This window comes from Echiichthys vipera (genome assembly GCF_963691815.1).
Source record: "Echiichthys vipera genome assembly, chromosome: 11".
Lineage (NCBI taxonomy): Eukaryota > Metazoa > Chordata > Actinopteri > Perciformes > Trachinidae > Echiichthys > Echiichthys vipera.
Window position 1 is genome coordinate 8,130,527 of NC_139836.1, and position 14,879 is coordinate 8,145,405.

The window sequence follows — 14,879 nt, forward strand, 5'->3', positions numbered from 1 at the left end:
AATAATAATAATAATAATAATAATAATAATAATAATTGCAACTTTCAAAACACAGTTACAAAGTGCTTAACAAACATAGAACATTTCACGGAGAATAAAATAAGCGTAAATGTTATAAGAAATCAATAAACTCACAGAAAAGCAATTTTAAAAGGCAAGACAGAGTTTGCAACCCTGATCTCCTCGGGCAGGTCATTCCAAAGTCCAGGTGTCCAGACTGCAAATGCTCTCACCTGTGAGTATGAACCTGGACCTGGGAACAACCAAGAATGATGCATTCAAGGATCTCAGGGTGCGAAACAGGACATAAGGCAATAAGAGGTCCAATAAGAGGGTTTGACTCCGACCTGCGGCCCTTTGTGCATGTCTCCCCCATCTCTCACCCCATTTCCTGTCTGTCCTATCTAATAAAAGGAATGAAAACTGCCAAGAAAAAGTGTATATTAGTATTACAAGTCAGTAATTGTGTATGCTAAACAGTGAGGACTAGGATATTAAAAGAATAGCTTAACATTTTAACACGCACTTTCTTTCTTGCAGAGAGTTCAATAAGAATACTGCTCTCATATTCATATGTTACTGGCACCTGGCTCTTAGTAGCACTATCAATGCTCAGTTTTAAGACGTTATACCTCGCTTCCTCAATCTGCACGTGAAATAGAACCGGAAAAAATAAAGGAGAGTTATGTGACAGATTATTTCTTGGGTGTACTGATTTCAGCAAAATCTCCAGAAAGCAGAAAGTCACTACGCCCTGTGAGACCACAGACTGTTGTTTTCCCACTCTATGTAATATTATTGTAAGCAAACAAGATATTTCATGCTAATAAGAAAGGCTAGCATTACGGTTTCTCTTGGGCAAAGCCCAGCTAGCTGTTTCCCACAGTTTCCAGTCTTTAAGCTAGGCTAAGCTAATTAGTTAATCGCTAACAGACAAATATGAAAGTGATACCAATCTTCTCATCTAATTCTCAGCAAGAAAGTAAATTAGCTTATTTCCCAAAATGCCAAGCTACCGGTACTTTGTTGAAGTAGAAAAAACGGTATGAAATATGTTTACACTGACAGGTAGGGATTACATAATTGGTGGGTTTAGTTAAGGGAAAAGATGAGAGTTATAGAGTAAAAATAGAACAGAGTTGAATAGAAATGGTCATGAAGGGTAACCATTTCCTCACATGTTGTATGTGTTTTCTAAATGCTACACTGTTGCAGATGGTGACAGACATTATGGTAGCTGTAGTCCCAGTCCCTCAGGGAAGCTTGATGGGATTTACAGTAGCTAGTTCTGCATTTATGTAATGGGAGTCTGCCTAATACGATCACTGTCCATCCAGACAATAGCCTTACAATAGCCTGGAGGGAGTATTGACATTTAGATTGTAACCTAATCAGAACAAACCAAGATTGTTGTCATTATAATTACCCTTATAATTCCTCTTAACTACTTCCTCGAGCCATTGCCTGTAAGAATAACCTGATGACTCTCTTGTGTCTGCTTAGACATCAGTTTAATCCATAAATCCTTGAATACAATTCCAGTCTTTTCACAGGAAACTGCAGTGATAGGGAATGTCTGCAAAGTGTTTATGCTGCGTTTCAATAGTGGTTCAACACGCCCTCGTTCACTTCCCCTCGCCATTATAAGTGCCGTTCCAATAGTCTAATGAAACTGAAGTAAACTTGGTGAGATCAACCCTCGGAGGGATGAGCGATCGCAGTGATGCATTTGGTGCAAGAGAATACATCCATGGGTAGGTGGCAGTAACGGAGGTGTCCACGATTGCTCACCACTAAAGAAGACCAATGTGCATATATAAAGCAACTTTTCATCTTCATAAAAACTTCTCTATCTGACATGCTTTTCAGTTTTCTATAAATAATAGCCGATTATAAGTCTGTATTCTTACATGTGTACAGTAAGCTGCTCACTATTTAGCAGATATTTTTTCAAGAAAATTGATAGCTTAATATTTTACTGAAAAATTACAATTTGCAGTAACTATTTAACCAACTAAGTTTATGTGTGTGTGTGTGTGTGTGTGTGTGTGTGTGTGTGTGTGTGTGTGTGTGTGTGTGTGTGTGTGTGTGTGTGTGTGTGTGTGTGTGTGTGTGTGTGTGTGTGTGTGTGTGTGTGTGTAAGTGTGTGCGTGCGTGCGTGCGTGCGTGCGTGCGTGCTTGTGCGGAAAAAGGTTGTGTCTCATTGAAATGAGTCTAAAGGTATTTCTGATTATTAGTAAGAAGCAGTACAGCGCTAAATCTACAGCTGGCGGTCGGTCAATGATGGTTTTGGCTGAAAGTAAACAAGGGCAAGTGTGATCCGTTTCATCCCCCGCCCAATTCCCCTCAGCTCTCCAAGTGGCCTCATGGTGACGTTACATAATACCAAGGGCTGAGGGTAGGTGAAGGAGGGCCTGTTGAACCACTATTGAAACGCAGCATTTAGACTGCAATCAGCTTATGCTATAGTTCAAATGTTCTAAAATCATATGATCGGACCAAGATCCACACATGATGATCGTTAACAAAGTTGTGGTCACTTCACAAAACTGCGTAAATTTCTAGAAGTATTCAAATCTAAAATCTCAAATCTATTTTTATTGGCTAAACATGGGTACATATAACTCATAAAACTACGGGGTAAAATCCGGCTGTAGCAATGTTTGCTGCAGTGATTGTCAGTGGCACAGAACAACAGCACATTTTAGTTACTTTACGTCCTTTTTGAAAAAGTACAATTTTGACTAATGTCAAGTTTAGTGAATGATGACTTTAGTTATTTTAGTAGAAACTATTGGATTTATTAAATCCAAAATTTAAAAAATAATAATTAAAACTGTAGGCAATTCAATATATATTATGCAAAGGAAATAACATTTTAGGTTCTCTGTGTAACTTCAGAGACCCTTGTTGTTTGTTTTTTAAGCGACACTGGTGGCTGTTAGTGAAATGCAGTCAGCATGCTGTTGCTTACACCTGCATGCTCGTACACTCCATAGCTTTGAGCCAGTACCGGCCAAAACAGTGAGAGCATAAGTGACCAGCATCATGGTGGCATAATACTGTCAATAAAACAACAATCAAACTACATCACGATGTGGAGTCAGAGCAGAAAGACAGTAGATGCTTCTTTGGGTGGTAAGTCAGGATAAGACGGTAGGTTTACATATCTGTGTTACACCAACCATAACAATAGATACCCAACTATTTTTCAGTGGCTGTGGAAACAAAGAGTGCAGTAAAAAGCAGAAAGAAAAGTAACACATACATACTGCAATTAAGTTGAATCAATCAATACTTCCTATTACAAGAATCCACTGCATGTTGTTTCACATGAAATGCTGTGTTTTTGCACAGCAACCACAAAGTGAGGAAAACCTATGTCTCCTTACCTTCACAAGGATTCAAATCTATCTTCTCTTATTAGTAAAATATGATTTAAAACAAACAAACAAGTACTGTATGTAGAACATTCTCATGATTTTCTTTTATTTGCTCATACAGGTTTCCACTCCTGAGGCTCATAAGTCTATTTGCAGGGCTGGAATACTGCTGTGCAGGTATCTTACCTTCAATGGAACTATCTTGTCAGACAGACAGTAGAGAGAAATTACATAGAGAGTTGAAACATAATTCAGTATTAATAATAATAATTCAGTATTTCTCAAGCTTCTCTCTGTCTCTCCTGTTCTTTTCAGTTGCCAGCCTCAGGGACTGCGAGGCGGCAGGCGTCAAGTGCCACCCTCAGGCTGAGTGTCTCAAGGTCAGAAACAACTTCACCTGTGTGTGCCGTATAGGCTACCAGGGCAATGGTCTGCTGTGCAACGACATCGATGAATGTCTTAGTGGCCTGCACGACTGTCACTCACAGGCCCGCTGTAACAACACCCTGGGCAGCTACAGCTGCTTGTGCCTCAGTGGATATGTCGGCGATGGCACCAACTGCCAGGACATCGACGAGTGCCAAAAAGAAAATGGGGGTTGCCATGCCAGTGCCCTCTGTACTAACTATGAGGGTGGGCATCAATGCAAGTGTAAAGTCGGCTTCAGTGGCAACGGCTTCCAGTGTAATGATGTGAATGAATGTGCTAATCAAAGGATCTGCCATTGGAACGCCACCTGCACCAACAACCCTGGGTCCTATGTGTGTACCTGTAATGCTGGTTATAAGGGCAACGGAAACTACCTGTGTCTTGACATCGATGAATGTTCAGAGACTCCTCGTGTGTGTTCTTCAACACTTGGCTACAAAGGCTGTAAAAACATGCCTGGAACTTACCGCTGCACGTGCAGCAGTGGCTTCGAAAGTAATGGACAGAGTTGTGTGGACATTGACGAATGTGCAAGCAACATCTGCAGTCTGTTTGCAGACTGCATTAACACCATGGGGTCATACCGGTGTACCTGCAATAGTGGTTTTGATGGAAATGGACTGAGATGTGTAGACATAGATGAATGCATTGGAGACAATGAATGCGATTCCAGTGCTGATTGCATTAACAGGCTAGGGAGTTACGAGTGCTCCTGTTTCGATGGTTTTATAGGAGATGGTCGTCTGTGTGAAGACATCGATGAGTGTGCGACACCCAACATCTGCCCTTCTACCACTACCTGCGTCAACACTGGGGGGTCATATTACTGCGACTGTGGCAGAGGCTTCATCTTTAATAACTCCAAGTGTCATGACAACGATGAGTGTGTTGAAGGCCGCTGCAGCCCATACGCAACCTGCACTAATTCCCCTGGATCCTTCTCATGTCAATGTAAAGCAGGGTACAGGGGAGATGGCTTCACCTGTGTGGATAGGGATGAGTGCTCACTAGCTCAGCAGTGCCACTCCAATGCCTTTTGCATTAACCTTCCTGGCTCCTACAACTGCACCTGTCAGGTTGGTTATTCTGGAGATGGAGTGATCCAGTGCAGTGATGTGGACGAGTGTCTGGTGGATAATGGCGGTTGCAGAAACAAAGCTACATGTGTCAACGACCAAGGTTCCTTCTCTTGCCTGTGCCAGTCAGGCTTCATCTTGGTTAACCAGACTCTTTGTCAGGATATAAACGAGTGTAAGGAACTGAACAATCCATGTCGAGTAAATGAAGAGTGCAAGAACATCGATGGGTCCTACAAATGCCCCTGCCAGGTCGGTTACTATCGCCCTGCCAGCGACATGGATTGCGTTGATATGGACGAGTGTAAAATCAACCCTTGCCATGTCAACGCCACATGTCTGAACACCATCGGTTCCCACACTTGCACCTGTAAGCGGGGTTTTTCAGCAAATGGCACCCAGTGTCAAGATATAGATGAGTGTTCTGTGGAGGGTACATGTCACTCACGGGCACTTTGCAGCAACTTTGTTGGGGACTTCTTTTGCTCCTGTCAGCAGGGTTTCAAAGGGGATGGCTTTTCCTGTCAGGATGTGGACGAGTGCACCCAGTCTGATACCCTCTGTCCAGCCTTCTCGAAGTGTATCAACTCCCCTGGTGCTCATGTCTGTTCATGTTTGAATGGTACAGTGGCCTTCAATGACACCTGTGGGCCACCCAGTCAGTTGTGTGACCCTGCCTGCCACACTCATGGCCTGTGCCACCGATCGCCTGCTGGATATCAGTGTGTGTGTGACCTGGGTTATGTGGGTGACGGGCTGACTTGCTTCGACATAGATGAATGCCAGAATGAAAACATTTGTCCCCAAAATGAAACGGAATGTATGAATATCCCAGGATCATTTTCCTGTGTCTGCAAAAAAGGCTACACCCTTAATGGAACACAGTGTGTTGGTAAGACAGTTGATGTTATTTTCAAATAAATCTATGAAGTGATTAACTTAGGTGAGTTCCAGACCTCGGAATCACTGTCAACATCTCTGATATGTTAAGCAACTCATATGAATAAATCCAGGCTGAATGAAGTGAAACAAAAATGTAATATTATACTTATATACCCATTTTCAGATTCATACTTATTTACTTATTTCATACTTATACGTATTTTGGGTTTGCATCATTTTACTCATCCTGTCTGTCTGAATGTACCTGTATTTAGCCTCTGTCTGAAACGCTCTGTTTTAGTAACGGTACTGTACTGACACTTTCTACCTATATATACTGTATATTATAGTTGTGACATAACAACAGTACAGAAATCCCGACGGCTCGTTTAAAGACACAATTTCTGTACATTTTTATGTGAAATGAGCTCTATGATACCTTTACAGTATATATACTGTATATAGCACCTTGACCTGCTGCATAATAATAAAAAAAACGAAACTAAGTTTTTACAATATTGGACCTTTAAAAGTGTAGTCCATAAACTGCACTGAATGTACAAAATACTGCTGTTTTTTTCTGTAGAAGCCATTATTCTTTATTGTTTTCTATATTTTCAATATAATCAAAAAGCAGATTAAAAGAAACAGAAGATGGATTTAAGGAATTTGTGAGATTTGGATTGTCCAAACAACACATCTTACCGTACATCTACAGTGCATTGTCCTGTCATATCAGGACATTATCCCTACTAGTTTTGAACAAAAAGTAAGTTCAGGGCAAAGAAAATAATTGAAAATATTGAATTAAAAGTTACAGATTCTTGATGCAAGGAATGATTCTCAGTCACGTGACATTTAAATGAAATCTAATACTGTAAAAACAGATATTTTCAAAATTGAGAGTGTATCCCTTTTAAACAAATAAGCAAAAGCAGTGTCAGTGCTACACTTCAGTTCTAGCCAGATGTAGTCCTAAAAGGGTGGGGGTTTAGCCTGCGGCACAGGATGGGCAGTGACTCTGTTGTCCTGACTTTTAAACAATGCTATAGGTAAGTTTGGATGGAAATAGATCATATTCATTCCAGGACAGGGAGTGAAACACCACCCACTCCTCCTGCCTCTAAGTCAGATATCTTTCCACACATTTCAATTTGATATGACACACAACAGTACCAGAATAAAGAGTCTCCTTTTTTTTCTATAATTCAGATATATTTTCCTTTCTGTCCATAGCCACCAAACTAATTCATGATAATGGAATGCCCTCTGAAGGGATGCTGTTGATCTTAATTATCTCCCTCCCTCCCTCCCTCCCCATTTGTCAATTGCCTCTCTAGATGTAAACGAGTGTGAGACGGGGCAGCAGGAGTGCAGTGAGTTTGCCCAATGTGTCAACACTATGGGCAACCATTCCTGCTTCTGTCTCAGTGGCTTCACAGGTGACGGGAAGAACTGCTCTGGTAAGTAGCAATTCCTCATTATTAAACATCCATTTTGCCCCCATAAATGGATTCCTCTTTAGCACCATTTGGGGCTGTTTCCCTGACACTGTCCCTATTTGGATAAATTATAGACTTTGATGAGTGCCAAGTCCAAAATGGAGGATGCCATCCAGTTGCCAGCTGTGCTAACACTCCTGGATCTTTCTACTGTGCCTGCCCACAGGGCATGGAGGGCAATGGCTTTGACTGCCAGGATGTGAATGAATGCGAGCAGAACTCCACCCTGCCGCACAACTGCAGTACCCAGGCTTTGTGCCACAACACAAACGGGTCCTACATCTGCCAGTGCCAGGATGGATACCAGGGTGATGGCTTTGATTGTGAGGATGTGGATGAATGCCAGCTAGCCACAACCTGTAGCAGGAACATGACGTGCAGCAACACCCTTGGTTCCTACACATGTTTCTGTATCTTGGGCCTGGTGTATGACAAGGGCACATGCGTGACTGAAGACACCTGCCTGAATGCTAGTAGCATCTGCCACCCATTCGCCAAATGCCACCCACACCGGGGTTCCTTCTACTGCCAGTGTGAAGATGGTTATGAGGGAAGTGGCACCAAATGCTGGGATGTGGATGAATGCGACTACTCACAAGATCAAGTCTGCCCTGCCTTCTCCTACTGCTTCAACACCAATGGCTCCTACATCTGTGACTGCTGGGAAGGTTTTCAGGACAATGGGACACATTGTCAGGACATGGACGAATGTGTGACAGGGAACTTCACCTGCCCTGACAACAGTACCTGTACTAACATAGAGGGGAGCTACGAATGTACCTGTGACCCAGGCTTCTCAGGCAGTGACTCCCTGTGTTTGGATGTAGATGAGTGCTCCCTTGGCTTCATCCCCTGCCCTCAATTCTCCAGCTGCCTTAACACAGTTGGATCTTTTGCCTGTGAGTGTTGGGAAGGTTACCAAGTTAACAACACTGACTGTGAGGATATTGATGAGTGCTTAGACAACTCTATATGCCCTGACCATAGTGCATGCATCAATATCAACGGGAGCCACCTGTGTACTTGTGATGCTGGATTTTTCAACGTGGATGACTTGTGTGTTGACACAGATGAATGCAGTGACATGGAGCTAGGGGAGCTTTGCACCAATGGCACATGTATGAATGCTATTGGCTCATATTACTGTGACTGCATCGAAGGATTCTGGGGTAATGGGACAGTGTGTATGGATTTAGATGAATGCTCAGATTTCCATAACTCTTCAGTGTGTCAGCATCATTCAACATGCGTCAACATGCCTGGGTCTTACCGTTGCCCCTGCGATGAGGGGTTTATTCTGAATGGTACAGAGTGTCAGGATGTGGATGAGTGTAACAACCCAGATGGCACCCCTTGCCCTGAGCACTCATTATGTAATAACACAGCAGGGTCCTTCTTCTGCCTGTGTTCTCCTGGGTACGAACCCATCAGCATGGGCTGTAAGGATATAGACGAATGCAAGGACAACACCACCTGCCGCTTTGACCAGGTGTGCACCAACTCGCCTGGAGCATACAACTGCTCTTGTCCGTTGGGGTATCACGAGGAGAAACAGGCATGCGTCGACACCAATGAATGTGGGAATACACCGTGCCACCCCTCGGCACGGTGCTGGAACACCCTTGGCTCCTTTTCTTGCCACTGCCCTCCAGGCTTCGCTGGAAATGGCTTCTGGTGCGAAGACGTGGATGAGTGTGTCGCCCTGACCAAACCTTGCCACAATCTTGCTCACTGCCACAACACCCCAGGGTCCTTTTTATGTGTGTGTAGGCCCGGCTTTGTGAATATCGGACCACTCTGTGTAGACTTTGATGAGTGCCAACAGGCAAATGGGCAGTGTCACTCTGCTGCCACCTGCTCTAACCACGCAGGAGGCTTCAAATGCTCTTGCAGTCAGGGCTGGACTGCTACCAAAGACAATGGTCATGGAAAAGGAGGATGTGTGGACTTGGATGAGTGTGTTTCGCCCATTGCATGTCCTGGGCAAACATCCTGCACCAACCTGCCAGGGTCTTACAACTGTTCCTGTCCGCAAAACAGCACAGTGTGCAGAATGATGACTCAGAAGGGTTGGTTATGCCTTTGTTAATCATGTGTTTTTCTGATTCATTAGTTATAATACTGTCAAAACTTTCAGGCATTCTTGAAATATCACATCATTATTGTCAGGTGAAGATCTTGTAACTCAAAAGTGTCAGTGTTTGATGACCTAAAGAAATGGCTTTGGTTTTAAGTAGAAAAGGGTTATCCATTTGTAGGTAGTATAAAAATGGTAATTTCATCAAAGCATAATGATAATGGATTGGTGCTGTCCTAGCAAATCCCATTTATCCCCATATGTAGTGTAAATAAGCAAGGGAATACCATCTGAAACTAGGACACAAGTGAATATTTGAACATGGTAAATTATCTAAAGGCAACCAACCTAACCGTATCAAACTATATTTCAAAATGGATTTAATTAATTCACGGTTCCTCTGCTAATGTTACTGTAAATAGCATTCTACAAAGAATGGTAACAACCTTATCTCTTGAAGTTATTTTGACGTTAATTCTCAGGTGTTTTGGTGTCATTGCTCAATGTTCAGCGCAGCTTGGTATTTTCCTTCAAAGAGGAGAACAAAAGCCTATCTCACACAGCAACAGGGTAACATGCAATAGATCAGAGTGACAGCACATTTTTTTTCAAATGACCCCGACTGAAGTGTGACCTGTTGAGCTTTTACACTGTGAATTTTTGAATTTGAACTAAGTAGTACAGATCAAATATTATTTTCTATTGGTACTGGTTTTCTATATTAAAGGTGCTGTCAGCCAATACTTTTTTCCCTCCAATTTACAGCACCTTTAAACATCCAGGCCACAAGCGAGCTGGTTAGTTTGGTTGATGACACTAAAATGGAGCTGTGTTTTGCCATTAATTAACTCGTTGTGCTCCCCCAATAGAGAGCAGCCTGTACCCCTTTGGAGCAGAGGTTGGTGATAAAGGGGTGAAGATGGACACAGAAGATGGAAATTCCCCATTCATCACACCACCAATGGGTTTCCCTTTTATGGGAAAATTGTACGAACGGGTTTATGTAAGTGTCCCAGTGCGTTTATCTACCATTAGTGTCAGTTTTAGACCAAATGAAAGGGGTCAGACTGGGACCACATCCAATTTTAGGGGCACTATATATATATTAAAGGAACTGTACTCAACATTCAGAATATTGATATAGTAGGAAACAAATTTTTGCTACAGTATGTGAAGATAGAATGGAGTAATTTCATCCTGAGCAGAGAAAGAGGTCACTCTCTGTTTCTCTCTGCAGTGCTGAGGCAATCCTAGCTCACTTTTGTCAGCTCCTTTAAGAAAATCTGTATATAGGTTTGGTTCTTCAAAAAAACAATGATACTCATGTAACAATACAACACAGCAATCCTTCAGTGTTTACATATATATTATTCATCACTCTTCATGAATAATTACAAGCTTCCCTTTCTGGGGAAATTCCTTCATCCACACCAAATTTAATTTGAACTTTTCAGCTAATTTTATAAACAAGGGTTGGCGATATTAAAACACAGCCTACTTGACACAGGTAACAGTGAAGTTCAGTGGGATATAACAGAATGCCGCATAACCTTTGTGTGATATTTGCACTAAACAAATGGCACATGGCACACTACAATCTACAATGTGTAGAGGGGGCTTACATGTTTTGCTTCAGGCGGACAACAGTGAAATACTGAAGCAGTAATTCAGACAGCTCTCATGATGAAATCAGGATACAATAAATGACAACATGAAAATAGATAAAAGAGACACACTGCTATACTTCCATAACCATAAAGTTAGGATTTTATGACGGAAGATGACTGTCATCCTTCTTGATATCTGTCTGATATTTTCTCCCATTCCTTTCTCAGTTTTCTGACAATGGCCTTGTCCTGTTTCAATCTGTCAATGAGAATGAGCAGTACCTGCTCCCGGCTCCTTTAGCCAGTGGTTTCCCTGATGACATGAATGTGGCTCTGTTGGCGGCATTTTGGGACGATGCTGACCTCACTCATGGGGAAGGACAGCTGCTCTATCAGGTTAGCTATTATCCGGGGTCATGGTCCGGCTGGAGTCAAAATGAGACTGGAATTTGTTATTTTCTCTTCAGTTGAAAGACTGAAGTAAAAAAAGACAAAGACTAAGAACGCCTTAGTTTTGATTGAGTGCAATTTACAAAACAAGTAGACTTCTCATATCTAATCATTGAATAGCTTTTTCTGCAACGTTTCTTTTTCTAATCTTTTAGGAATACCATGAGCTGGATATGTCAGATGTCTACTCCCAGGTAGTGTTTAACCGTACGGCAGACGAAGTGACAGAGTTTGAGGAGCAGAGAGGCAAAGCTGCCTTCAGCCCTGCCTGGATCCTTAAGATCACCTGGGACCACGTGATGCCCGTCTCCTACCAGAAGATCAACTTCTCAGAGGTAAAGTGATTAAAATCGCATCTTTTCTCTGAAGATATTGTATATTTCTTTGTCATATTGAAAGCAATGTGCATACTTTCTGAACTGGCTTGGTTGTTCTAACTATAGTTGTTCTATAGTGAATTGTAAAGACCAAAATAGAACCTATGTATGTCCTGCATGGCTCTACAGGATAAAAACACCATAAGAATACAAAACATACATCAGGATTATCATCATCATTTTAAACCCTATCTGACTAAAGCTCTACATGTCTCTTACTGTACCAGTTTTAGTGAAAGGTGTGGTGGAGCAGGGGGTGTTATTGTTTTTTGCATGCTTGTCCTACTTAATATGCTAGTGTTGTGTGCAATGTGAGCCATTTAACCGTCAGCTCAAAGAAGGCAGAGGTCATCATTGCTGGGACACTTCTGCTATTTAGTGTAACTTTGGTGCCACCCTTTGGTCGTTTCACCAAGTGTAGTGAGAACTGCTGCCACCTTCCTACTTATGTCACCTTCCACTTTCATTTTTCATTTTATTTTTATTGTATGCTTGTTGTTCTTGTATGGTGGGACTTGTGATACAATGTTGGTCAGTGATACACCGACTTATGAAACTTAAAGGGATATTTCTGATTATTTGAGATGGGCTTTTATGAGGTATTTATCCATTTTCAGTGTATTTCCTGACAGTAGATGGCAGTTGTATGGTATATTAAGAATATTTTTGCTGCCTTACCTTGCCATCAGACAGCCCTGTTAAAGTTTACACAGGGGGAACTGAAGCCATTCTATGCTCTCATCAAAGCCACCAGACTCAAAAAACATTCAACGTCATTTTAGAGCTGTCCGGCGGCAAGGTACCTTGGTGAAAATATTCTAAACAAAGCATACACTTACACTGATATTGATATTTTTAGGTGGCTAAAATATGTTGAGCTGCTTACTTAGTTTCTGTGCCAGCACTGCTCCCTGCGTCGCCATATTGTCATCTACTGTAGGTAACACACTGACTATGGATAAGTACCTCATACAACCACAGTTAGAAACATCCAAACTATCCCTAAAGGTGTAATTCCGGTGCAAAATCATCCCATGGTCTTTCTCAGCACTTATATACATCAAGAATTTTGAAAGTTAAAGTTTCTTCTAGTCAGACAAGTTAGTTGTATGGTAAGGATGTCCTCTATCTCCTCTTTTAGGAATACAATCGATCTATTACATACATCAAATAAGCCATCGAGACAGTTTTTTTTCATGTAACAACTATTAACGGAGAAATCCGATAGAGCCGCTAACAGCCGAACGTGGCTAACACTGATTAGCTCGAGGCAGTGCGGTGAACGCATTAAAAAAGCTTTTTTTTAACCACTAATACTGCTCATGATAACAGCAAATCTCTGCAGTAGCATGATAAGAGTCCCTACACAGAAAACAAAGCACCAACAACGTAGTTAGTGAACCCAGAGTTTATTAACAGAGTGTTTTAAAGACTTACCAACTGGCCCCTGTACCAGCTCCTCTCATAGTAAAGTCCATTCAAGTCAATTTCCAAAGTCAATCCAAAAGTAAGGAGCCCATTGGTGCTTTGTTTTCTGTGTAGGGACTCTTCTCATGCTACTTCAGAGATTTGATGTTATTTTGAAACAAAGCGTTTGAATGCCTTCACTGTACTGCCCTGAGAATTGTACAAGAGTTACACTTTAATAGATCCTTTAAATAATTGTTTAATTCACAAAGATCAAATAACTAAACTGTATTTGATGACTAAAACAGTTCTGATTTGTCATTGTCAGACTAACACTTTCCAGTGCATCCTGACCACGGATGGAGCACGCTCTTTTGCCCTCCTGCGATATGGGGAGATGCACTGGGGTCCTGACCAGAGGCAATACCACGACGCTCTCATTGGCTACTCAAATGGAAATTCCTCCCACACGGAGCCCACTGTACCCCCAGAAAACCTTTTCGGGCCTGGGGGCAGATACAGGCCCCAGCAGGTAAAAGGGGTCACAGGGAAGTTAGGTCAGCTGGTGTATGATTTGACAGAACCAGCGGGGTCGGACGTGGATTACCGTATCAGGTGCCAGGCATGGGCGATGAAGCAGCCTGACCCCGCTGCGTGGACAAACGAACTGTCTTCATGTCCTTGCACCCGTACCCAGGCTCTGGAGGACCTGTCGTTCTTGCAGGATACTACTGATCTGGGTTCGAGGGTGAAGATGCTGAGCGGTCAGCGGTGGGGGGGCGCAGGGGGACATGTCTTCCGGTCCATCCTGTCCAACAGACACGGTTCAGGGAAGAGGTGTGTGTATGACCCAGACGGCCCCCTACTGGCAGGGTACAATGAACGCTTCTTCACTGGACACAGCATACAAAAACATATTGGTAATATGATTTTTTTTGGTCAAATCCAGCGTTAAAACATGAACACTTGTTGGTCTCAAATATAAAGTCCCTTTGCCATTAGTGAATGTTCTTATCCAGGGTTGTTTTCAAGGCAGCAAAGTTCATTTTAAAAAGTTGAGAGCTTCTCATGACAAGTGCATATAAATTTGTATTTAATTTTTTTTAAGACTAAACTATGTTTCTTAATTATTATTATTTTTATTATTATTATTAAAATATTATTATGGGAAGGTTTTAAAGTATAAAAAGACATGAAAATGTATCTAAATGAGCTTTGTAACTAGTGATTAATTATTAGGAATAAAGTGATTCCCACACACAAAGCTCCTATTAATAATTTAGTTTAAATATTTTCACAAAGCAAAAGGCAGAAAAAAGTCAGTTTTTTAGTTGATAGGATTATTAAGAGTAACTATGACAATAGCTGTGAGTCAGTAAGATCTATGTGCCTTGCTCAAACCTGCAACCTTCTACTTCCAGGACAACAAGTGTAAGTGTTTAATCAAACTTCTCTCTCCAGATGAAGATCTCTTGCCATTCCAGTGGTGTTGTATGGAGTCTCCTCTATGCCACCTTTACCTCAACAAGAGACCACTGGACCGTTGCCAAGGTTACAGCTGGGCCAGCCCCGACGGCTGTACTCCTGCCAAGAAAGCGACGCAGGGCGTGGGTGAGGGATGCTTCCCAGTAAACACAGACCAGCAGAAGATCACATAGTGTACAGCAATGACTGGGAATGTTTTTTAAA